The sequence below is a fragment of the Psammomys obesus genome, unplaced genomic scaffold (assembly GCF_907164565.1).
Source record: "Psammomys obesus unplaced genomic scaffold, mPsaObe1.curated_primary_1811, whole genome shotgun sequence".
Lineage (NCBI taxonomy): Eukaryota > Metazoa > Chordata > Mammalia > Rodentia > Muridae > Psammomys > Psammomys obesus.
Genome location: NW_026596046.1, coordinates 26,514,751 through 26,537,728, shown reverse-complemented (window position 1 = coordinate 26,537,728; position 22,978 = coordinate 26,514,751). Strand labels below are relative to the sequence as shown.

Here is a 22,978-nt window from a genome sequence, read left to right as displayed (position 1 = left end):
AAAAAAAAAAAAAAAAAAAAAAAAAAACACTTAAAGAAATGTTCAACATCCTTAGTCACCAGGGAAATGCAAATCAAAATGACCCTAAGATTTCACCTTATACTCATCAGAATGGCTAAGATCAAAAACTCAAGTGACACATGCTAGAGAGGATGTGGAGAAAGGGGAATCCTCCTTCATTGCTGGTGGGAATGTAAACTTGTACAACCACTCTGAAAATCAATCTGGCACTTTCTCAGACAATTAGGAATAGCGCTTCCTCAAGATCCAGCTATACCACTCGTTGGCATATATCCAAAAGATGCTTAAGTATACAACAAGGACATTTGCTCCACCATGTTTGTAGCAGCTGTATTTGTAATAGCTAGAAGCTGGAAACAACCCAGATGCCCCTCAACTGAAGAATGAATATAGAAATTGTGATACATCTACACAACAGAATATTACTCAGGGATAAAAAACAAGGAAATCATGAAATTTGCAGGCAAATGGTGGGAACTGGAAAAGACTTTCCTGAGTGAGGTATCCCAGAAGCAGAAAGACACACAGGGTATATACTCACTCATAAGTGGACATTAAATATATAATTTAGGATAAACATACTAAAATCTGTACTTCTAAAAATCTAATCAAGAAGGAGGACTCTGGCTAAGATGCTCATGGCTAAGATGCTCAATCCCCATTCAGAGAGGCAAAGAGGATGGACATCAGAAGAGGGAGAAAACAGGGAACAGGACAGGAGCCTGCCACAGAGGGCCTCTAATAGGCTCTACCCTGCAGGGTATCAAATAGATGCTGAGACTTATGGCCAACCTTTGGGCAGAGTGCAGGGAATCTTATGAAAGAAGGGAGAAATAGTAAGACCTGGAGAGGACAGGACCTCCACAAGGAGATCAACAGAACCAAAAAATCTGGGCACAGGGCTCTTTTCTGAGACTGATACTCCAACCAAGGACCATGCATGGAGATAATCTAGAACCCTTGCACAGAGGTAGCCCATAGCAGTTCAGCGTCCAAGTGGCTTCATAGTAATAGGAACAGGAACTGTCTCTGACATGAACTGATTGGCCTGCTCTTTGATCACCTCCCCTGAGGGGGGAGCAGCCTTACCAGTCCACAGAGGAAGATAATGCAGCCAGTCCTGATGAGACCTGATAGACTAGGATCAGAAGAAAGGGGAGGAAGAGCTCCCCTATCAGTGGACTGGGGGAGGGGCATGGGTGCAGAAGGAGGAGAGAGAGTGGGATTGGGAGGGGAGGAGGGAGTGAGCTACAGGGGGGATACAAAGTGAATAAACTGTAATTAATAAAAAGAAAAAGAAATGATAGGAAAAAGAGTAAGTGGAAAGATGAATTTTCATTGGAAAGGACACTCACTCATGTTTCTGTCACCTAGAAAATATTTACTTAACTTAGTTTGCACTTTATACTATGCTATGTTTGCTGGGACAAAGGCTAAAATATTTTTTGCTTTTCTTTCTCTGGGGTATGGGGAGAGGTACGATCATGTAACCACAACATAACATGAGAAACACTACTGCATGACACTGGGTAGCAAAGCAAGGTGCTATAGGACAAAAACGTTCATTCTATCCTCACATTTGAAAGTCAGAGAATAAGTGCAGGTTACAGGTACCCAAAGTACATAAAAGATATTCTGAGCTTAGTAAGAGAAACCAGATGAGAAAAAAAAAATAAATGGGAATTAGAACTTAGAACTGGGTTAACAGACAGGTGGGATGGATCTGTGGCTAACGATGCTTGTTGTCAAGCCTACAGTCCCAAGTGTGGGCTGAGGGCCTCATGCAGTGGAGGAGACTTCTTCCAGTTCTCTTCTAGTCTGCACACGCATGCCCACACACATACATAGAAAAGAGATAACTAAATGTAGCGTTTCAAGTTGTTAAAAATGTTCAAGACCCCAGAGAGAAAGAGAAATTCAGGATAGCTATACTAAGTACACGTGGGCTCTGCTACCTCGGTGAAACTTCTGACACTATTGTCAGAAGTTTCACCATTCCTGTGTTTTTCTACGATGGAAACTTCGCCGTCACACTACCTGTATAAACTGGAACTCAGAATCATTACTGAACTCTGGCCCAGCTTCTCCTCCCATGAGAAGAGATAAACACTCCTGTCTCAGAGCTTGCTCTCTCTCCTCCCCTTCCCCATGGAGTCATTAGCAATCACAACTTGACAGTTGAAATTGCCAAACCTTTTTAATGTAGATCCTTTCATCAGAGTTTAAAGCTGACCTTTCGTTTTTCAGTTCTGGCTGTTTATATGGATGCAAAAGTTCACAATTCCATTTTTAAAAGCCTGCAGCCTAATGGATTTTCCAATTTCATTCTTCTAATAGATTCTGACCCAGTGCCAGCTCTTGTCATTTAGACCTTTCCTAAGGGCAAGTTCTTCATCTAAAATTCCCTATTTGAAGAATCCAGACAATTTCCCTCAAAAAAAGCTCTCTATTCTTCCTCTTTACAAAGTCTCCTCACTTGAGGCTCTTGAGAAGGCTTATGCTCATATTCTGATATTCTAATGTGTTCTAGAAAGTAGAAAGCATCTAAATTGGTATAGTTAATTTGATGTTTTTCGTTCTTCACAACAAACTTCACACACGCCTCACTCATTAGGCTAACATGAATGCCAATAATTACCACCCTAGTTGCTAATAAATATACATTTTTTTCTACAAGACCATATATCATGTAATCACTCCATAGACTTCCAAAAAAAATCAGTTTACAAAGACTTCAAGGAATTAATGTCTAACACAAAGTGGGAAAGATAAATGTTGAGAAAGAGATACAACAGGATTCATACATTTAAATAAAAGACCATGGGACTAACAGCACGGTGTGGACCTATGTCAAACATGGCCGTGCTTAGTTTTGCCCTGTTGGGCTAGTTGCTTAATGACTCCGAGTTATCCTACACTACAAATAGGGACAAATCTGTATCCACCATGTTTAACTCTTTAAAATAACATTTTATGACAATAATTCAATGAAACAAAAACTTTGTTATCAAGTTTCTCATAATGTCAGTGGACTGGGCTGGTACCTAGAAAGGACTACTTTCCTATATAACCCTGTTAAGTAAAGGTAGGTACCAAAGGGGAATGAATTCCAACTGTATTATTACATGTATTTACTTTGGCAATAGACATGAATGTTTTGTATTTTTTTTCTTGGTGTGTGTGTGTGTGTGTGTGTGTGTGTGTGTGTGTGTGTGTGTGTATGCTTGAGACAGGGTTTTGAACTCATTATGTTGTTGAATATGACCTTGAACTCTTAAACCCCCTTTATATACATTTCAGCTTCTGGGGTTCCAGATGTGCCATATCATGACCTTTTATTATTTTCATCCCTTTTATTTTTCTGGTAGGCATTATATTTAAGAAGAGAATTATAAAGTGCCTCAGAAGCGAGGAATGCCTTCCAGCTTATCCAGCCTGTGTGTCTTCTGGCCAGGTAATAATTTAGTAAATATCTCAGAAACATGTAAAGGTGCCTTGAGAGTATTTCACTTATTCATGTAGCGTAATATCTGTTTTATCCCCACTTGAGGACATATGGCCCCTTAACAGGACCCTAAGAATGTAGGCAGAGGTTTTCTTTTCTAGCTCCAACTCCACAGAGAAAATAGCGACCTGCTGAGCAAAACAGGAATTCTTAGGGGGGATCTCTTACACTACTTTGTTAGTGTTCTTTTCTTTTGTGTCAGGCAAAATATTTTTGAGCAAAAGAAGTTGAGCATACCCATACTTATTCCTGTCCACAATTTTGATCCTTTGGACAAATACTTCATGGCATTAAACCAAACACATTCAGAAATGTGCATGTAATTTACCTTCTTGCACTATGTCCTTCAAGTAAACATTCTCAGTAATATACATCTCAAACTGAGCAAACTGAAGAACAGTCCTTCCCTCAGCACGCTTTCGTAACGGAGTATGCACAGGCACCCTGGGTAAAATCCCCACACTCCCTTTGTTTGAGGAGGGCACCACTCTTTATAACCTCAGTGCTTTCTTTACCTGTTACATGTAATAAGTGTTACCTTTTGATTACTTTTATTGACTCTATGCTGATAGAAGAATGCATTATGCTACCTATGATACCATCATGGAGATGTAAACGTTCCATTCCCAGGAAAACGTACCATCAAGAACCATGATAAAGACGTAAGCCCACATCCTTGTACTGTAGGCTCAAAGCTGTACCTACACTTACTATTTGGCTATTCATCTTTTCTGTAAAGTTATAACACTTCCATGGACAAGATGGAGACACAATAAGAGGTTCCCTTTCTTCAGTTTGGGTCCATACTATAAATAAATTTGTTTGCCAGTTTTGTATTTATCATCTCATTTTCTCTCAGTGCTGCCAAACATTGAGACTCAGAGCCAGAATTAAAGCCCTCCATGCTTAGTAATAGAACCAACAGAACCAATATATACACTTTCACACATTAGCTTGTCCATTTCCTGTCCTTTCTTTAAATGTTCTCTGGTCACATAACCTTCTCGTTATTTTGAATTATTTTTATTCTCTCCTGGCTGCTACCACCACCATCATATTTGCACATTCTGTGTTCTCTATAAACATATAATTTGGATCTTCATCAGCCTTAAGTAAGGAACTCTGATTTTCTCAGCAATGCTTGACCTACTTCATATCTACAAACATATGCCTAACATTCTAGGTAGAATCGGGCATGTGAACAAGTAATTACAGACCAAGCGGCAGGTATGCTAATTGAGATGCAACTAATTACTTAGAATGGAAAAAAAATGGGAGCCATTTATCCAGCCAGGGAGGGTCAGGAACTTTATAGAGAAAGAGATAGTATGTGAAGTGGTTTACTGTAAGAAAATATTTCCCTAAATTCCCTCCCTCTCTTATATAGGAAGCAACTTCTGTCAGCAGAGTAAATGCCATGTAAACACAAGAGCCTGAGTTTGAGCCCCAGAAGCCACATTAGGAGGATCATAGGAAAGATGATTAATTTTAATTCAGAAAGAAAAGCGGGATAGATACCAGAAGTGGTAGAAGAGAGGGAACAGGATGGGAGCCTACCACAGATGTCCTCTAAAAGACTCCACCCAGCAGGGGATCAAAGCAGATGTAGAGACTCATAGCCAAACATTGGGCAGAGCACAGGGAGTCTTATGGAAGAAGAGAGATACAGAAGGACAGAGGAGACAGAAGCTTCAAAAGGAGACCAACAAAGCCAAAAAATGCTGGGCTCAGGGGGACTGTAGAGACTGATGCATTAACCAATGACCATACGTAGAGAGGACCTAGACCCCGTACCCCTCACATTTAACCCATAGACAGCTCAGTGTCCATGTGGGTTCCCTAGTAAGGGGAGAAGAGACAGTCTCTGACATGAACTCAATTTCCTGCTCTTTGATCACTTCTCTCTGGTGGCGTAACCTAGCCAGCCTACAGAGAAAATGGATCCAATGATGGGACCTGATAGGCTGGAAGGAGGACCTCCCCTATCAGTGGACTAGGGAAGAGGGATAGAGGAGAAAGAAGGACGGAGAGTAGGACTGGGAGGAGATGAGGGAAGAGGCTATAACTGGGATACAAAGAGAGTAAATTGTAATAATAATAATAAACAAGAACAAACACACAAATAAAGAACTGGCTGGGCATAGTGGCTTGTGTTTGTAATCTTAGTGCTAAGGTTGGTGAAGACAAGCATTTGCCGTGGGCTTACTGGTGAATTGTTTACTAATAAGCCGGTGAGAGATCTTATCTCAAAAACAAAACAAAATAAGATGGGTCACTTTCTCAAGGAACGAAACTCGATGCTTACCTCTAACCTTCAGACATAGTCACACAGATGTCTCCATAACCTGCACACAAACCATTCACATTTACATATGTGCACACATCCATACACAAGAATGGAGAATGTATTTAGATACAGAAAATAGATTAAATGTTGCCATACAGATATAAAAATCCATAAATATAGGAGGGGTGGCTTACAGAACATATACATATACATACTTCCAAAGGCACTTGTCTTCACTATCATTCAAAAGGCCAGAAGTAGTCAAACAGGTTTTTATTCATAACAAATACATCATAAAGTGTTCTTTGTCATTCTCATGAAACAGCTACATAAAACACAACACTGCCAAGCTGAGACAGAGATGCCACCGAGTCTGAGTGCTCCTCACTCTTGCTGCATTCCCACTGCATATTTCTATACATCAAGACATGTCTGCTAGTCTGAGCGCAGAATCGGAATCCTTCCCATTGGCCCAACCCTTCCTTACACTAGACATTTCTATGGGACTTAGATGATCAGAATGAAATCTACTTCCAGTATTATTTAAGGTTCTCATTCTAAGAGAGAACCACAAAGAAATTCTCTACTGTGCTCTGTATCTGGACATGCAGAACTTAATGATGCTTCTGCTGCCTCTGTCTGTACTATATCCATTAGTTCAGTGATGTGTGGGAGTTCTCTGTTTGGGTCAGGAAGTCTAGAGACATTTCAATTATCTCAAATTCTAAATGGAGCCATGTGTGTCCATTAGGCTTTCCATTGCCGTGATCAAACACCGAGACCATAAACCAAATTGCAGACGTAAAAGTTTGTTCCCCCCTATATGTTTTTCCCCATCATAGTCCATCATCAAAAGGAGTCAGGAAAGAAACGGAAGGCAGGAGCTGATGCAGAGGCCATGGAGGGGTGCTCCTTCCTGGCTTGTTCCTTATGACTTGCTCAGCCTGCTTCCCTAGGGAACCCAGAACCATCCAGGGCTGGCACCAACATTGTGTGGTGCCTTCCACATCAGTCACAAACCAAGCATATGAGCAGCAAATTTGCCCATAGGCCAATCCTATGAAGGCATTTTCTCAATTAAGATTCTCTCTTCCCATGTAAGTCAAGAGTACATGACAAGTTGTTATAGAACTAGCCAGCATACCATATAACCACATATTTGGTTATAGCTTTGGAAATTAATGGGTTGTTGATCTTCAGTTAAAAAAAAAAATTAACTCAAATTACCTAACAAAAGTTGCCCGAGGAGACAATTTTTATAGACTGACTTGGAAAAAAGTTACCTAATCAATTTGAAAATCTCCTATAACATATATGTAAATTAGCTATCAAAGCTGAAATTGTTTAGGGAAAAATAGTTTCATACATTGATTAAATTATTCACTTCATAAGCATAGGCAGTTTAGAAAGGAAAAGCCTAAGACTGATTGCTCAGACTCTCAAGGGTGAAGGAAACAAACACGGTTTTAAAAGAACTTCTCAGCTTCACAAGGTATCCTTTGCCAACCCCCTAAGGAGACACCTTAGAATCTGCTGCAGGCTTCAGCAGTGCCTGCCCACTTTCTCAGCGGCGAGAAATATGCTCAGCACTGATTATCAACAGGGAGGAAGATCAAAAGGTTGAGAGAATGATTAAGCAAGATAGGACTGCTCTCTGCTTTTTTCTTTTTTCTTTTTTTTTTTTTCTTTTTGTACAGGTCCTGGATGATAGAAGCCATGGCAACCTCAAATTGTATTCAATTACATGCAAAATGTGTTTCTTCTGAGCTCTGTCTGTGGAAGCTCCCATTGCTCAAATCTTCTGGGCACACTGACAACAAGAGCACCATTAAAGCCACAGTGATTTGCTGCCAGGACCCGAGTTTGACCCAATGTATACCTAACCCTTCCAAATTGAAAAGAAAGAAATAATTTTAGCCCACAGATTTATGGGAGGAGACCAGGATACAGCCAAAAAGATCCTCAGTGGTTTATGCAAAAAGAGGCTTGAGATAGACTGTGTCAGTTATGAAGGAAGCAATGATACATTGAGGGTTGGATAGTAACTTTCATCCCAGAAAGAGCCCAAGGTGCTGAGAGATGTATAATGGAAAGCGCTCTGATCCTGCAGAGGCTGGGAGGAGTATTCTCTTATAGTCACTGTCTGACCTACCTATCTTAACCAAGCTACATTGTCCTCAGCTAAGTGAGTGAACCCGGTTTCTTTTTCTACTTTCAAGGCAGTGATGATGGAGCAGAAATGAGGAGACATAATTGAAGATTAAAGCTACCTTACATTCTATCCTTCTCCTTATAATCTCATGAAATGATTATGCCACACACACACACACACACATAGCTCATACTCCGGTATGTGGAGTAACTGGTGTGTGTGTGTGTATGTGTGTATGTGTGTGTGTGTGTGTGTGTGAGTGTGCATGCATGTGTTGTGCATGCCTGTGGAGACCAGAGGAGGACTTGCTGTGTCCTGTTCTATGACTCTTATTTTATTTCCTAGAGACAGCATCTCTCACTGAACCTGGATCTTGTCAACCTTCTTCTACCCAGGCCCTAATCCCTCCCTGTCTCCCTCTTGCTAGGCCAGCTGGCCAAGGAAGTGAGGTTATGGGGAACTAGCCAAGCTGGGCTTGTTAGGTGGGCACTGAGGATCCAAATGAGCTCTCTATGCATGGGAGGCAGGTGATCCTACTATAATGTCCCCCTATCTTCAGTTATGTCATATGTAAAAGGTGAAAAAACTGGAATCCATAGGTCTAAAGTGACATGTTGCATGTGACGCATCTAGCAAAAGGCAGAAGCAGACTCCAAGTTTGACTCAAGCGAAAATCACCTCTTAATACTAGGTAGTCGGCTGTTGTTGAACTCTTCTTGTTTCCCATGTGCTACTGAACATATTCATTGCCTACTGGGTACTATGTAAAGATCTGATGGATAAATTAATAATACATAGTGTGCATAGACTGGTGTTGTGTAACAGTTTTCTCCGGGATTGAAAATTTCTATCCAGCAGGGTAGTGCCTTCAGCAGGAGAATAAACAATTCAAAAATAGGTTCTGGAAGTCCCTGAAAATGATCAGATACACTAGGGCCCAGCCTCTCAGATAAGACAAGCTGAAAAGAGGATCCTGAGATCAAACCAGCTGCCTGAAAAGAAACAGGAAGCAGCTGAACTGACCGGAAAAGGTTTAGGCCAACCGAGTCAGCTGGCATAAAAACACGCTCCAAACTTGCAGGCTGTGTAGTTCTCTCCAGGTTCCCAGCTTTTGTGAGTTGTTACCTGTGTTGGGATGGGCTTTGGTGACGCAGCTGTCTTTGAGTCATTTCTGCTTTTATAAATACTCTTCATCCCATTCCCATAAGCAACCCCAATTAAACTCACTAGTTCATCAAGTTGGATTTGGTTGTATCTGTGCTTCGGTCTTTCATGGTCTCTCCATTTAGGCTGCAGAGCTGTGTGTATCATCTCCCAAGAAACATTTTGCCATACAACATCTAGTTCAGCTCAGTCTATCAAAAAAATTGAACAATCCTATTGTCACATTCCCTGTTTCTATGTAAAAACAAGGGTTTCTTAACTGTATAATAATCCTGAATCTATCCTAATTGTTAATACAGTACAGTGACAGAGAGACATACCAGAAACAGAAATGATTCCCCAGTGGATTTATTTCCACATTTTTAAAGAACTCTGCTTTTCAAAGAATTTGTGGATTTCTCCGAGAACGTGTACTGGAATTTTATCTGATGTTAGTGTGTTTTCTTGCAGTATTTGGGTTTAACCAGGGAATAAATACAGTCTCTCTGATTTAACACATGTGTGACTGAAATGCAAGTAAAATCCATAAAAGCAAAGAGATAGAAAAATGGAGAGGGTTTTGATGGAATGAGTTAACCTCAATGTTACGCATGCAGTTGTTAGTACCCTGTGCCGTGAACGTAGATATATAGATTTATGAGTTTCTAACAGTTCAGGCATAATGTTAGTGAATCATACCATTAAAGGAAAACAGATGAAGTATGTAAAGCCCAAGGGACAGTAAAGCAGCTTTAGAAGTAGGAATAAAGAACCCATGAAAACTGAATGAGAACTCTAAGAGATGTCAACCTTTGTAACTGCTCCTGTGCAAGGACCTGCTCTCGGCCCTTAAAAATGTCACCCAGGGGAAGAAAAAACCACAACACAACCATAACTTTTTTTTCCTTAATTTTTAAATGTCATATTCCTTTCCCCCTCAAATTAGTAGATTAAAAGAATGACATTAATGACTTTTAAATTTTCCTTTAGAGAAAAATATCTACTTGAAAATCATCCTTCTTGATCTCTTCTGAATCATTCCACAAATGACTCACAGTGGTAGTTGACAATAAAGAACATTGATAATCTATCACATGGATTGATGAATAGATATATTAATGTCTTTCATTATTTATGTATATTCATACCCACTGCCCTTGTAAATATAATAAATACCTTCATCTCTTAATCTATGTATGTATATAGTAACATGTGTCATATATTATAACATAATTGTCTTATATAAAATAATGACAAGTCTTTCGATCTTTTCATTCAAAATATGACAAAATACAAATACAACAAGATTGTCCTCTAAATATAGTACTCTATGCTTTTAGACATGGAGCTGACATCACCAGCAAACAAAGAATAGGAAGTAAACTATTATTAAGAATCTTATGAGAATTACAACCAGTCAAATACAGAGTTGGGGAGCCAGGTCCCAATGGATACATTTACAAAACACCTAAGGTTCAGGGAACATTTCGGGACAACCTCCTTGGAGATACAATCTTGTAGTGAGAATTTTGATTTCTTAAAAAAAAAAAACAGTTAAGTGAATATGTTTTTATTTTAAATCACAGGTGTAGGGACGGGGCTGCTTCAGACTGCCCACAGCAGCAGACTATAATGTGTCTCATGGTCTAGGAGTGCCATGATTTTGCCAGCTGAAGATAAGTTAAATTTGGAATTTTGGAGACTCTTATAAATGCCAGAGCCCAGAGAGGGTCCTGAATGCACTGAAGAGGCAACTGCTGTTGCCCCTGCTGCTGGGGCTTGTCCTGTTTCTGCTTTTGCTATTGCTATATTGCTGGATTGCTGGATTGCTGGATTGCTGGATTGCTGGATTGCTGGATTGCTGGATTGCTGGATTGCTGGATTGTTGGTCACTTGTCATATTCTGATTATAAAGATTGGACTTTCCCCAAGGAACTAGATGTCCCTACTCAGCAGGAAGTAGGCTAAAGAGGTCTGCGTCCCCTTCCCCCTTCTTTCTGGACTACATTTTGCTAGGTCGGGAGAGCGTTGGAAGGGATTGCATGAAAAGGGCTGGTAGACATAGAAACCTAACAAAGTAGCCAACATTCCTGGTTACACAATCTCAGAGAAAATGCCTTGATATTCTGGCTCTTAGGGATGTCAGAAGCTACATCCATAAAGTCTCAACAACAGGACCGCCCAAACATGAGCTGAGGAAGGATGATTCTCAGAGATTTCTCCATACTGCTTGTATTAAGATCTTAGAGAATGGGTATCACGTGTTAGGGGCTCAATTGGGATCTTACACACTTAATTTTGCACAGCACTGACAAGGGCTGCAATGCTGGGTCAGCATCAGCATCTGCTGGATCAGGACTCGAAGCATCTATCTGCCAGGGTGGTTCATAGAGCCACTAAAATATAGGAGCTCACATAAATGATTAAAGATGAGACTGACTCCATTCTCTGCCTCCAAATATCCAGAAAGAAAAAATATGCATACGTATGTATAGATACACATATAATTCCCTAAATGTAGACACAAATATAATCCCTTAATTCCTCTGATGCCATCCTTACTCAATGAATAATTCAGAATATGTGCATTTCACTCTGCTTTGATCATACACTACACTGTTTTATGTTGGACAATGACTTACTGATCCTCATTAGTGTGACATGTGTTTAGACTTGTTTTCCAGGGAATGGAGATAGATGATGGTCATTCTTTTAGAATCTTTCAACCTGTCTTATTATCATGTTCCCCAGCCAGTGTTACAATGTAGCTAGCCATTGCCAAAAAAATGTTATATAGAGACTCATTCTCTAACTCATTCCCTATTCTCATTCTTGCTTTCCTTATCTTTGTACGAGGCTGTCTAAGACCTTGAAACAGCTCAGCTATCTTCTCAAGTTATTTTACAGAACTAACTTTAATTTTAAATGTAGTTGGTTGAATATATATATATATATATATATATATATATGTATATATATATACATATATATACATATATATATATACATATATAAAATTACACATGTACAACTGGCTTAATCTGTTAGTCACATTCTAGAAATATGGGGAGAATTATATGTAACACATTGGACAGTTTTTGGTAGGTATGAGTATATGGCCAAACTTCTTATTGATACAGTGAAATGTCAACAAATGGTAAGATACTTGCCAAATAACCAAAGGAGTGAAGGTAACTACAGAGTAAAAGCATGTTATTTCTGTATACAGAGAAGCAGGCTGATAGTGTGACTGAAAGTGTTATCCACTGAGACAGTTCATTTTAACAGATTCAGATGTCCTGAACTTACCTACAGATTTTCCAATTTCAGATCTAATTTCTTCTCACTTAATGAAATATTCTCAATTTTCAATAATATTCTCGCATTACTTAATTTCTCTGATGTCATGCTTACTCTATCAATAATCCAGAATGCATATATGTGAATTTGTTCCAAACATTACATTATACTAAGCACTGTGAGAGAAAATAACTGATTGAACTTCATAGAGTGACATATGCAAAGATTTGTTTTACCAAAGAACGGAGATGGATTCTAGTCATCCTTCTATATTCATTCAGCCTGTCTGACTGTCATGTTCAGCCACCAGTGTTAAGATGTAGCTAGCCAGCTAATGCCCAAGAAGGGATACACAGAGACTCATTCCCTCAATGCACCACCATGTCAGGAACAGTCAGAAGCAGCATCAGTACTAAGAAAAGCAGGGACACAGTCCTTGCCCTTAGGGGATTTGCAAGTAGTTTGGGAAATAAACAGATCAATACGCCAATGTGGTAAATGCTGTAATACAGTAGTACATATCACACCGTCACTGTAAAGTGGCAGTGATACTTCTCTTAAGGTCAGCAATGTTTTAATCAAAGGGACACCATCTAGGGTGCTTAAAGATTGGGTTGAGCTATATTAGATTTCATAAAAAATTATTGTTTTTTTAGTCACTTGTAATTTTAGTCACCATAATTTCCTATGTAAGTGTGTAGAGTGTGATCACAAATGATTAAAAAGCTTGACTGTCTTCACAGTTTCTGAAGATAGTTTTTATTGATCAGATACCTAATTTAAGCCAACAAATGGTCATTCTTCACATTTGAGCAGACAGAAACTTAATGAAACAGACTGATAATAAACAGCTATAATATATGCATGGCATTTTAGATAGAATGCAAAACTCATGATATTAAACCAAAAATTTAAAAAAAAAAGACAAGCTATAACTTTTATTTCTGAACTTTAATTTTGTCTGGAATTTTTATAAATGTAAAACTGTGAAATATACTTCAGTGTGGTAGAAAGAATAGCAGCTTCTGCAAGATATATGTACACTAATTCTTAGACCCTTCAGGTATGTTCTTTGGAAGGCACAAGGATGTCTGTGGTTACATCTGAGTAAAGAAACTTGAGATGGGAAGGTTACTGTTGTTCTGGTACATCTAGTGTAAATCACAGAGTGCATATAAGAGAGACAGGAGGGTAGCAGTTAAAAAAGGAGGTGTGCGGGTAGGAGGGGAGGGTGTAGTAGGATGCGCTTTAAGGGAAAGGGCCAGCAAGGCAGGCAGCCTATAGAAGCTAGAAAGATAAAGGGCCGGATTTGCCTCTGAAGCCTCTAGGGAAACTGCAACCCCACTGAGACTTTCCTTTATTCCTGTAAGACTTCGTGCATCAGAAAATGTAAGATCACACACGTGTGTTGCTTCAAACCACCAAGGATGTGGTAATTCGTGACATGTAGTGACTAACACATTTGCCAAAACCCTGAAGGGAAAACCAGGTAAGGAAGACATCGAATCCTTTAGCACTTTGAGGAGTTCTATACACAAAAAACAAATTCCCTGAAGTGTTGGAAGAGAGTCACTCACTAGAATTTGTTATCATAAGTAAAGCTATGATCTTTTCTCTTATTCTCAGCATTTTTGGAATATGTCTTGAGGATGACTTAATAACACACAGCCTTTGGGCTTAGTTATCTTTTCCTAGAAAGAGTATGTTGAACCTTAACATGTGTGAATGTGCCAGATACTCCTCCAAATAAAATTACCAGATCAACTAGAAACTGAAGAAGTGATCCCAGTCGAGACCATGGATATGGAACAAAATTCTTCAATATGATGGCTAAGATTCTGAAATAACACATCTTACTGAAATGACCTGACCTTATAAAGATCCAAGGAAGTGCTAATGCTCACTTACAAACACTGATGGGAAATCTAAACACTGACGTCATTTGTCATTTTTCTTATGAACAAGAGCCTTGATGAAAACTCTTCTCTCAGAAAGGTAATTAACAAGACTGGTATTCTGTTTGTTGAAGAGATTATCAGGGCACCAAGAAAAGGAAGCTTTTAGTAAAATCTAAAGATTTCTGTGAGGCATAACCTTTGGGTGATGGCAATCTTACAAAACATAGAGAGACCAAACTAGGATGTCAGTCATGTTCATAAAGACTTCTAGAAAATCTTGGAAGTATACACAGTAACAGTGGGTATTTTTTTCTGTTTTGGATTATATATTTTTTAATTGTACATTTCCCTATGCTGGAAACAATAGATGGAACAATTTTTAAAATTACCTGACATTTGGCTTCAACAACCTTAAAGTTTAACAAGGAAGACAAAGAGACAAGTACAAATATCCCTGAGACTGTAATAGAGAATTCTATTTGTGGACAGTCAAGGAAAGCTTCCATGAAGGAAGTATGAATTAAATTGACAGTTGAATAAAAGAAGACCGTTAGGAGAAAAATGAGGAATACAGCACATACATAAGTATCTTTCTTATTGCTGGGCTGTGGTGGCTCATGCATTTGATCCTAGCAGGGGTAGTCAGATCTCCGTGAATTTGAGACCAACTTAGTCTACAGAGTGAGTTCCAGGACAGCCATGGCAACAAAGAGAAACCCTGTCTCAAAAAAAAAAAAAAAAAAAAAAACTAACTAAATTAATAAATAAAAAATCTATTGTACAGAATTCTGTCTGATTCACATTTTGCAGGATATTTTATTCCATTGGGAGCTCCAAAATTGTGACCTGTAAAACCCTGTTCCTTGTTTGGTGTGGTTGAGCTGTACCATACATTTTATTCTAAGAACTTCCCTGTTTATTGTAAACAGGTGATTATAGTATGGTTCAGCCAGCCCTAGCACACACCTTTACACCAAGAGCTTTCTGTACACTAATTTAATAAAGTTAATCCTTGGTCAAGAGGCAGAGCAAGAAACCAGCTAACAGGGATTAAAGAGTAGGAGGAACTTTGAATTAAGGGCTATTTATGACAGCAGGTAGAAGCAGAAGGGGCTTTAGTTCTCTAGCTCTTGAGCCTTAGTTCTCAGGCTTTTTGGGCTTTGGGTTCCCCCCCCCCCCCCCGCTTAGGCTGTCATCTGAACTAGTGAGTCTTTTGGGCTTTTTCTATCAAGATGTGAGCTGAGAAGGAAGGTCAGATGGTTGCTTTCTCTACCTCTCTGAATTAGCAGATTTTCATCCTAGCATCTGGCTTCCAAGTCTTTATTTGTAAAATAGAATGGTTGGAATTTTCATTCATTTATAACCACATGATGCAGTATAGATTCATTAGCATAAGAAGAGATGCAGAAAAAGGAGGAAAGATGATGTCTTGAACTAAACAAGTAGCAGGAAGGTAAAGGACACATTTAAGATATACTGAGGAGTCAAAAATCGATACATTAAAGATGGCCAGAGAAAAAGATAAGTCTTTGGAATTGGTATGATCAAACACCAAATGGATTGGCCAATATCCATGATGAAGAACACTGGAGGAACAAATTGATCGGTAGGAAATCATAAACTTTGGAAGCGTTCTGATGCTCCTGTAAGACATCAAATCAAAGTGAAGACACTGGTTAGGCAATTGGATATACAAGTCAGTGGTGCAGGATTAAACTTTCTGTAGGAGGTAAAGTTTGTAGTGGTAAATAAATGTCATAGAAATAGATGGGGCATTTGGGGAGAAGACAGAATAAGCACCAGGGATCTCAGAAAGACACAGCCATGTGCATGAATAAATGTTAAGTTAGAAGATCAGGGCTTTGAGCCCAATAAGGCCTTGACCACCTAGAAAACAGAAAGAAAAACAAATGATGCAGACTTGTCAAGTGTGAAGTCATGATCTTCACACATACCATGGATCAACCCTATGCTGTCTGACACTCAACAACTAACTTTCCTTTAGAAGGGGTAAGCTATTTTGCTTTGTGTTTTTCTTTTTTTTTTAATCATTTTCTAGAATTCCATATTTTAGGTTCATCCTTAAAAATGAAACAAGCTAAGCAGTTTGCTTGGATATTTAACTAATTTAAGCTGGTTTTTTTTTAAATATAGAAAATTCCCATCTTGCTATGTTGACTGACAAGAAATAATCTGTACTCAGTTATCACAGAAACTGAAGGGCTTTGCTAAAAGACAAAAATATAACAAGTGAGAGATGACCAAGGTTTTCTTTACTTAATTAGGGGAAACCAATCCAGTTTTCTTTATAGATGTCTTACTTGAAAGATGGGTTCACCATGGTAACTCTACACTCAGAACAGAACAAGGACTAGAACCCCCATTTTGTTCAAGGGACAGGCACACAATTGTGTATGACTTGGAGGTTAGATTGCATTTCTAAAATGAAAGCACTGTTTGAAGAAATAAAGTTTCTGACAAATAATGAGAATGAACCACCCCAAAACTACTTCTTGAGTTACCAGTGCTTCTCATGCTGCCTCCTGCTCTCCTTAGCTTATCAGCAAATAACTTTCATGGCCAGAGGACTTTCTGGTTCTGCCGCCATCATTTCAATAGCCATAAGGATTTCCTGGGTCTTTCTCCATCATTTTAATAGCCATAACTCCATCAGTGAGGATCAGATGCTCCTCTGATAATTCTTTATAGCATTTCTTCCTTCACAAACACAGGGTATGATCTTTGATTCAGTTAGACCTCTACATATACCCAACCTACTTGATATAACATCAATAACACACAAACAAAGGCATGATGCATTTTATACCACTAACTGCAGGGAAAACATAAGATAATTCTCAGCTTCACAGAATTTATAACTTATTGATAGCTCAAGGCTATTTATCTTACAAAAGAAGAGACTAGAGAGGGAGTTAAGCTTATATTCAGGACTGAGTATAAGGGACACTCAAGAGCTGAGCTGATGTGATGAGCTGTGTAATTGTGTGTGAGTGTGTGTGTATGAATTTTTATCATTAAAATTTCAAGAGGCAAACAAAATTAAGTGGCAAATATATGCCGTACGTGTTATGGCAAATACATTTGATACATGCTATGGTTTGGATAGGAAGTGTAACCTAAAACTCATGTGCTGAAGTCTGGGCCACCGATACACAGAAGTGGAGCTTTTGGCAAATTATTGGATCACATGCACTCCAACTTCATGGACTGATGAACCTGCTAAGTGGCATGATAGGGCTGTGGCGGATATGCTCAGAGATGAACCTGCTTGGAGGAAATAGGTCCCTTGTAGCATTCCAGTCTCTGCTCTATTTCCTTCTTGGCTTCCTTGCTGGTGGAAGCCAATAGCTTCCCTCTGCCATGCCCTCATGCCATGACCTTCCTGCCTTGCTGCACGTTTAAAAACATTAGAACCAGCCAATCATAAATGTAAATAACTGAATTCGTGAATAAAATAAATTCTTCTTCCTTTAGGTTGTTCTTTTAGTGTCACAGCAATGAAAAAGTTACCATTGCAGTACATTTTAAACATTATTAGGAAAGAGCAAAATGGGTCCTGAATAATGAGAGGCATGGAATGAGGCTGTTTAATGAAAATCTATTGAGGTTTACCACTACCCATTTCAACTGTGAGCAATAATTACTATTGATTGTCCCCACGATTGCATGCCTTTGTCTCAGAATATTTTATGTGTCATCTTTCAAAAATAAGACCACAACTGTCCATTTATTATAAAATGTCAACTCTCAGGTTCAAAATACATTTTAATCAAAATATTGAAAGTAAGTTTGTTTTCATCCCATGTCTTTCTTGTGGTCATGAATTCTGTATTCAAATAGATAAACACTTATCATAAAGTATTCTATACTGGCAGATGTTTCTAGAAAAATTCCAAATCAGTGGCAGCCAAGGAAAATAACCAATTTCAAAGGCCCTTAACAAGCAAGTTGAAAATAAGAGCACTGTGAAGTGAGTTTTGAAAAGCTGGTACAAGAATCATACTGTGAATCACTTGGGACAAAGAGAGAATGTGGCAGTCACAGTGAATGAGAGTAAATGGAACAGATGTAGCTCACCTGAAAGAGGACAAATACTAGAGATAGAAATCATCATTAAGCTAGGCAAGGAAAGCCTTAAGCAGACCCTGGGAAACATGCAGGAAAATGTCAGCCAAAGGCTCAAGTGGCTAGGCTGTGGCACAGGAGCCTTAGTGGAAATGAGTGCTCACTCTCAACATTCATCACTTCCAACTGCAAATCCCACTGGGAGGCAGAGTCATTAAAGTGCCCAGCCTTCCTGGTGACTTGCTTCAAATCTGCTTCCTACGTCAGTCAGCCATCTGCACAGAAAAGTGAATGACATAACCTGAACAGCCTGAGATGCAGTTGCTGTGTCCTAAGACTGTGAAAGCTGCATTCCCCACCTTTCCAGTCAGCATTAGAGTATAAAAACATTGCCTCACACTGGCCTACTGCTCAGAGGCTGAACATGTATTGTACACATGAATGGAATGGCACGCACCCTTTCCCTCCACAAAGTACGTGCTGCGACTGTACCATTTATTTCTTCCAAAGAACATCTAAACAGCTTAGGACATGTGGATCATTGAAAATTTAAATTTTAACCTTTTCACTTGGTGTTTAAGAATGCCTAGAATGCTTGTACTGATACTAGTTGGCTTTGAGAATCATGCACATAAAATTTCAGCATGGCCCACATCCTTTCCATCCTTTTTTCTGTGTTTAAGCTTGCTATACGGAATTATTAAGAGGAAAATTACACATTTCCCCCAGCAAACACCTGAGCATCTACTATTACATAAGGCAAATTTCCAAAAGCTAGAGTTAGAACAAAACATAGAACAATAACCACAACACACACACACACACACAGAGAGAGAGAGAGAGAGAGAGAGACATCCAACTTGTATCTTGGTGCCAGATGTACTGGCAAGTATTTGTGTGAAGAATACAAGAGCATATCCCAAAATAAAACGGCAGCATATTGTGACCAACCAGGAGCCAGAACTGCTATCCTATCTTTAAACAGACCTAGGAGAGTTAGGGGATAAGTAAGTTAGGGACAAGAAAAATGATGAAGTTTTTGCTGGTCAGACCTGTGGACTAATATGTCAGGTACGACCTTTGCCTTGACATTTTCAGAGCCTCCCATTATCTCCTCCTGACAACGGGTTACAAAACTTGATATTGAAAACATTCCAAGACATAATATTAAAAAGGCAAATAAAATGACTTGCTATTCACTTCAGAAGACCTTTGGCACTTCATTTTTGTGTAAGTCCAGTTGCAGGCATTAACAGCAAGTATTTTAATTCCTTTTTCAGTGTTTTGCTGTTCTATAAGCATTCCTGGAGGTAACCATGGTATGAATGAAGATTTCTCCCATGTCTTTGATACTGGGATTTTTTTTCTCAATGTTGTTCCCATAGAATTTAAGAAGCAGAGACCTTCCAAGAGGTTTACATCAGGTAGATTTGTTCCTATCAGACATTTTCATTAAATAGCTTAAAAATGCCAATGTTGTTTTAAAAAATAAGCATATCAAAAACTTGTTTGTATTTTTCAAGCGAATAAAAACTGATTTCTGTTTTCCTTTAAAGGACCAGAGTGAAATGAATGAGCACTGGAGTTTCTCAAAGTAGATCAGACATGAAGGTAAAATTCAAATCCTTAACTAACTGGTAGATGTGCAATCTGCTTTCGAAGTCTGTTGCTTCTTTTCTCTCCTTTACCTCACCTAACCCAGAGGCAGGATTTACTTTTTCTATGCCTCTTTCCTGGTTTCCTTTAAACCATTTTTCCTGGGTACTCTGATAAATAGCAATTCCCTCTACCTGAAACAAGTACTTCAGTCCTTTAAGAAAAAATTAAAATAGCCATTTTCTGTCTCATCTCAAGGAGAAATCTTCCTTCCATGTCCTCTTTACATAATCACTTCTTTCTAAACACCTTGGCCAGCACTCACCTAAGACAACTCCAGGCAGCAAAGAGCTTTTTGTATTCCCTTCTGTCTTACAATGTAACAGCAGTGAAGAAAAGACAAACAAACGTTAAAATCTTTTTTTTCTTGTCTATTGGATCTTTTGCTTTCCTGATTAGAAGCATTTGGACAAACAATTTCCTCTGGCCTGCCTAAAACATGTTCTCATATTGGCCTCCCAGCAGAGAAGAAAGGAATCCACAGACAAAAATGCTCCTTGGATTCCTCTTTGGCAGACATTCTTCCCCTTACTTAGAATGAAGCCAAATAAGGGAAGTCACGGGCTGGTCATTGACAGGGTCCTGAATCAGTCTGTGAGAATCTACAGTAAATAACTAGAGCCCCAATTCAAGGGTCCAGTGTTGGTTCTCAGGGCACTTTATTTATAATATGCATGTTTTACATCCCTAAGAAAAGAATGCCAGTATTTTCCTGCTATATGCTTCTAGCTTCCTTCTCCATGGACTGTGACACCAGCTAAGGTCAGTACAATAAAACTAAAATGACAGGATACGAGTATATTGTTATGTCATCTTTCTAGGTCTTTGAATTGCACATCAGCTCTGGGGTTGTTCATGCTCTTTCGATCTAATATGCTGGTCACTACAATCCCCTAAGCTTTGTGACCATCAGTGATTCCACCTTTCCAGTGTAACCATGCTTCGTCATCAGAATTAGAAACTCTGAATAATGGTGTTGGAACATAGCCTAATAAGAATCCAGTGTTCGTTTCTTTTTAACATCGCTGCTTTTCCTTGGAATACCAACTCAGACACTCAGACACAGCATTACAATGCTGCAGAAGAGAACAAGGGACAAGTACACAGGTTCGAGGCAGGCCAGTGTTTTTCTTATTTTTTTTAATTTTATTTATACATTGATTTATACAATTTATATTCAGTTTGTATCCCTGCTATAGCCCCCTCACTTGTCTCCTCCCATTCCCACCTACCTTCCCCCTCTGCCTCCCCAATGACCTTTCCCTAGTCCCCTGATAGGGGAGGACCTCCTCCCCTCCTATCTGACACTAGCTTATCAGGTCTCATCAAGGCTGGCTGCATTATCTTCCTCCTTGGCCTGGCAAGGCTGTACCTCCAGGGGGAGGTGATCAAAGAGTCAGTCACTGAGTTCATGTCAAAGACAGCCCTGTATCCCTTACTAGGGAACCCACTTGGAAACTGAGGACCTCTGAAAGACTCTACCTACTAGGGTATCAAAGGAGATGCTAAGATTCATAGCCAAACTTTGGGCAGAGCGCTGGAGTCCTTATGGAAGAAGAGGGTGATAGAAAGACCTGGAGGGGACAAGATAGAACTCCACAAGGAGAAAAGAGCCAAAATACCTGTGCCCAGGGGACCTGCAGAGACCGATACTCCAACCAAAGATCATGCATGGAGAACCTAGACCCCTGTTCAGGCTAGTGTTTCTTGGTGAATCAGGTACTATTGTGAACTAAAAATTATGCATGAGAACTTCCCGTCTTTCCAGGTGTTTAGCCCCCCTGACCTCCTTCCACTAAACTCCAATAATTCTCTCCAGTCAATTGCAACAGAGACTATTTCTAAACATTTTCAAATATTCTAAGATGAGATGTGCTTAAGGTGGATAAATGTGCCAAGGCATAAATCAAGGTGCATGGCAGATTGTGACACAGTGATCATGAGGAAGAGAAATAAGGGAAATCAAATGAGAAAAAAAGCTTTAAAAGCAAACATGTTACTTTGGAAGCAAAAAGTAACTCCTGGTTTTACATCTGTATCTCTGATAGCTTCTCACATTATCCTCGGTAAGGATATCCCAAAATACTGTCCAGAGTCCTTCAAGTTCCCTAAACCCTGAACCTGCTCTACCTTTTTTTTTCTTTATTAGCTTTTTAGAAGCCTAATTGATTCATAATTATTATCAGATTCGATAATGATTCTGGCTCTTGTTAAATGCTGGTGGCTTTGGAAAACACTTATCCATTCTTTTTTATTATTAATTTTAATTTATTCACTTTGTATCCCAGATGTAGCCCCCTCTCTCATCCCCTCTCAATACCACTCTCCCTCTCTCTTCTCCTCCCCTGCCCCTCCCATAGTCCACTGATAGGGGTGGTCCTCCATCTGACCCTAGCCTATCGGGTCTCATCAGGACTGACTGCATTATCTTCCTCTAAATAGGTAATCCTCCTATTACCTTCCTGGTAAGGCTGTTCCCCCCCTCAGGGAAAGATGACTTAAGAGTCAGCCACTGAGTTCATGTCAGAGGCAGTCCCTGTCCCCATTACAATGGAACCCACTTGAACACTGAGCTGCCATGGGGCTATATCTATGCAGGGGTTCTAGGTGATCTCCATGCATGGTCCTTGGTTGGAGTATCAGTCTCAGAAAAGACCCCTGTGTCCTGAATTTTGGTCTCCTTGTGGAGCTCCTGTTCCCTTCCAGGTCTTTCTGTCTCCCCCTTCTTTCGTAAGATTCCCTGCACTCTGCCCAAAGTTTATCAATAAGTCTCAGCATCTGCTTTGATGCCCTGCTGGCTAGAATCATTCAGAGGCCCTCTGTGGCAGGCTCCTGTCCTGTTCTCTGTTTTAAAGAACTAATTCTGACCCTTGAAATTAAATGTAACTAGTAGGTCTCTGGTACCAGGGTCCTTAAATGAAAAAACAATA

General features: G+C 39.4%; 1 protein-coding gene across 7 annotated transcripts in view; it reads right to left on the bottom strand.

Moving 5' to 3' along the window:
• The window catches only part of Dlg2 (discs large MAGUK scaffold protein 2), a 1,446,492-nt gene that overhangs the window by 1,210,540 nt on the left and 212,974 nt on the right, over positions 1-22,978 (bottom strand). The window contains exon 1 of one of the 7 annotated variants that reach the window (XM_055623356.1): positions 20,314-20,329. The exons of the other annotated variants lie outside the window; for them this stretch is intronic. The gene's annotated coding sequence lies outside the window, so the exon portion shown is untranslated. Of the gene's footprint in view, positions 1-20,313; positions 20,330-22,978 lie in introns of those variants that run through there. 7 annotated transcript variants of the gene reach the window in all.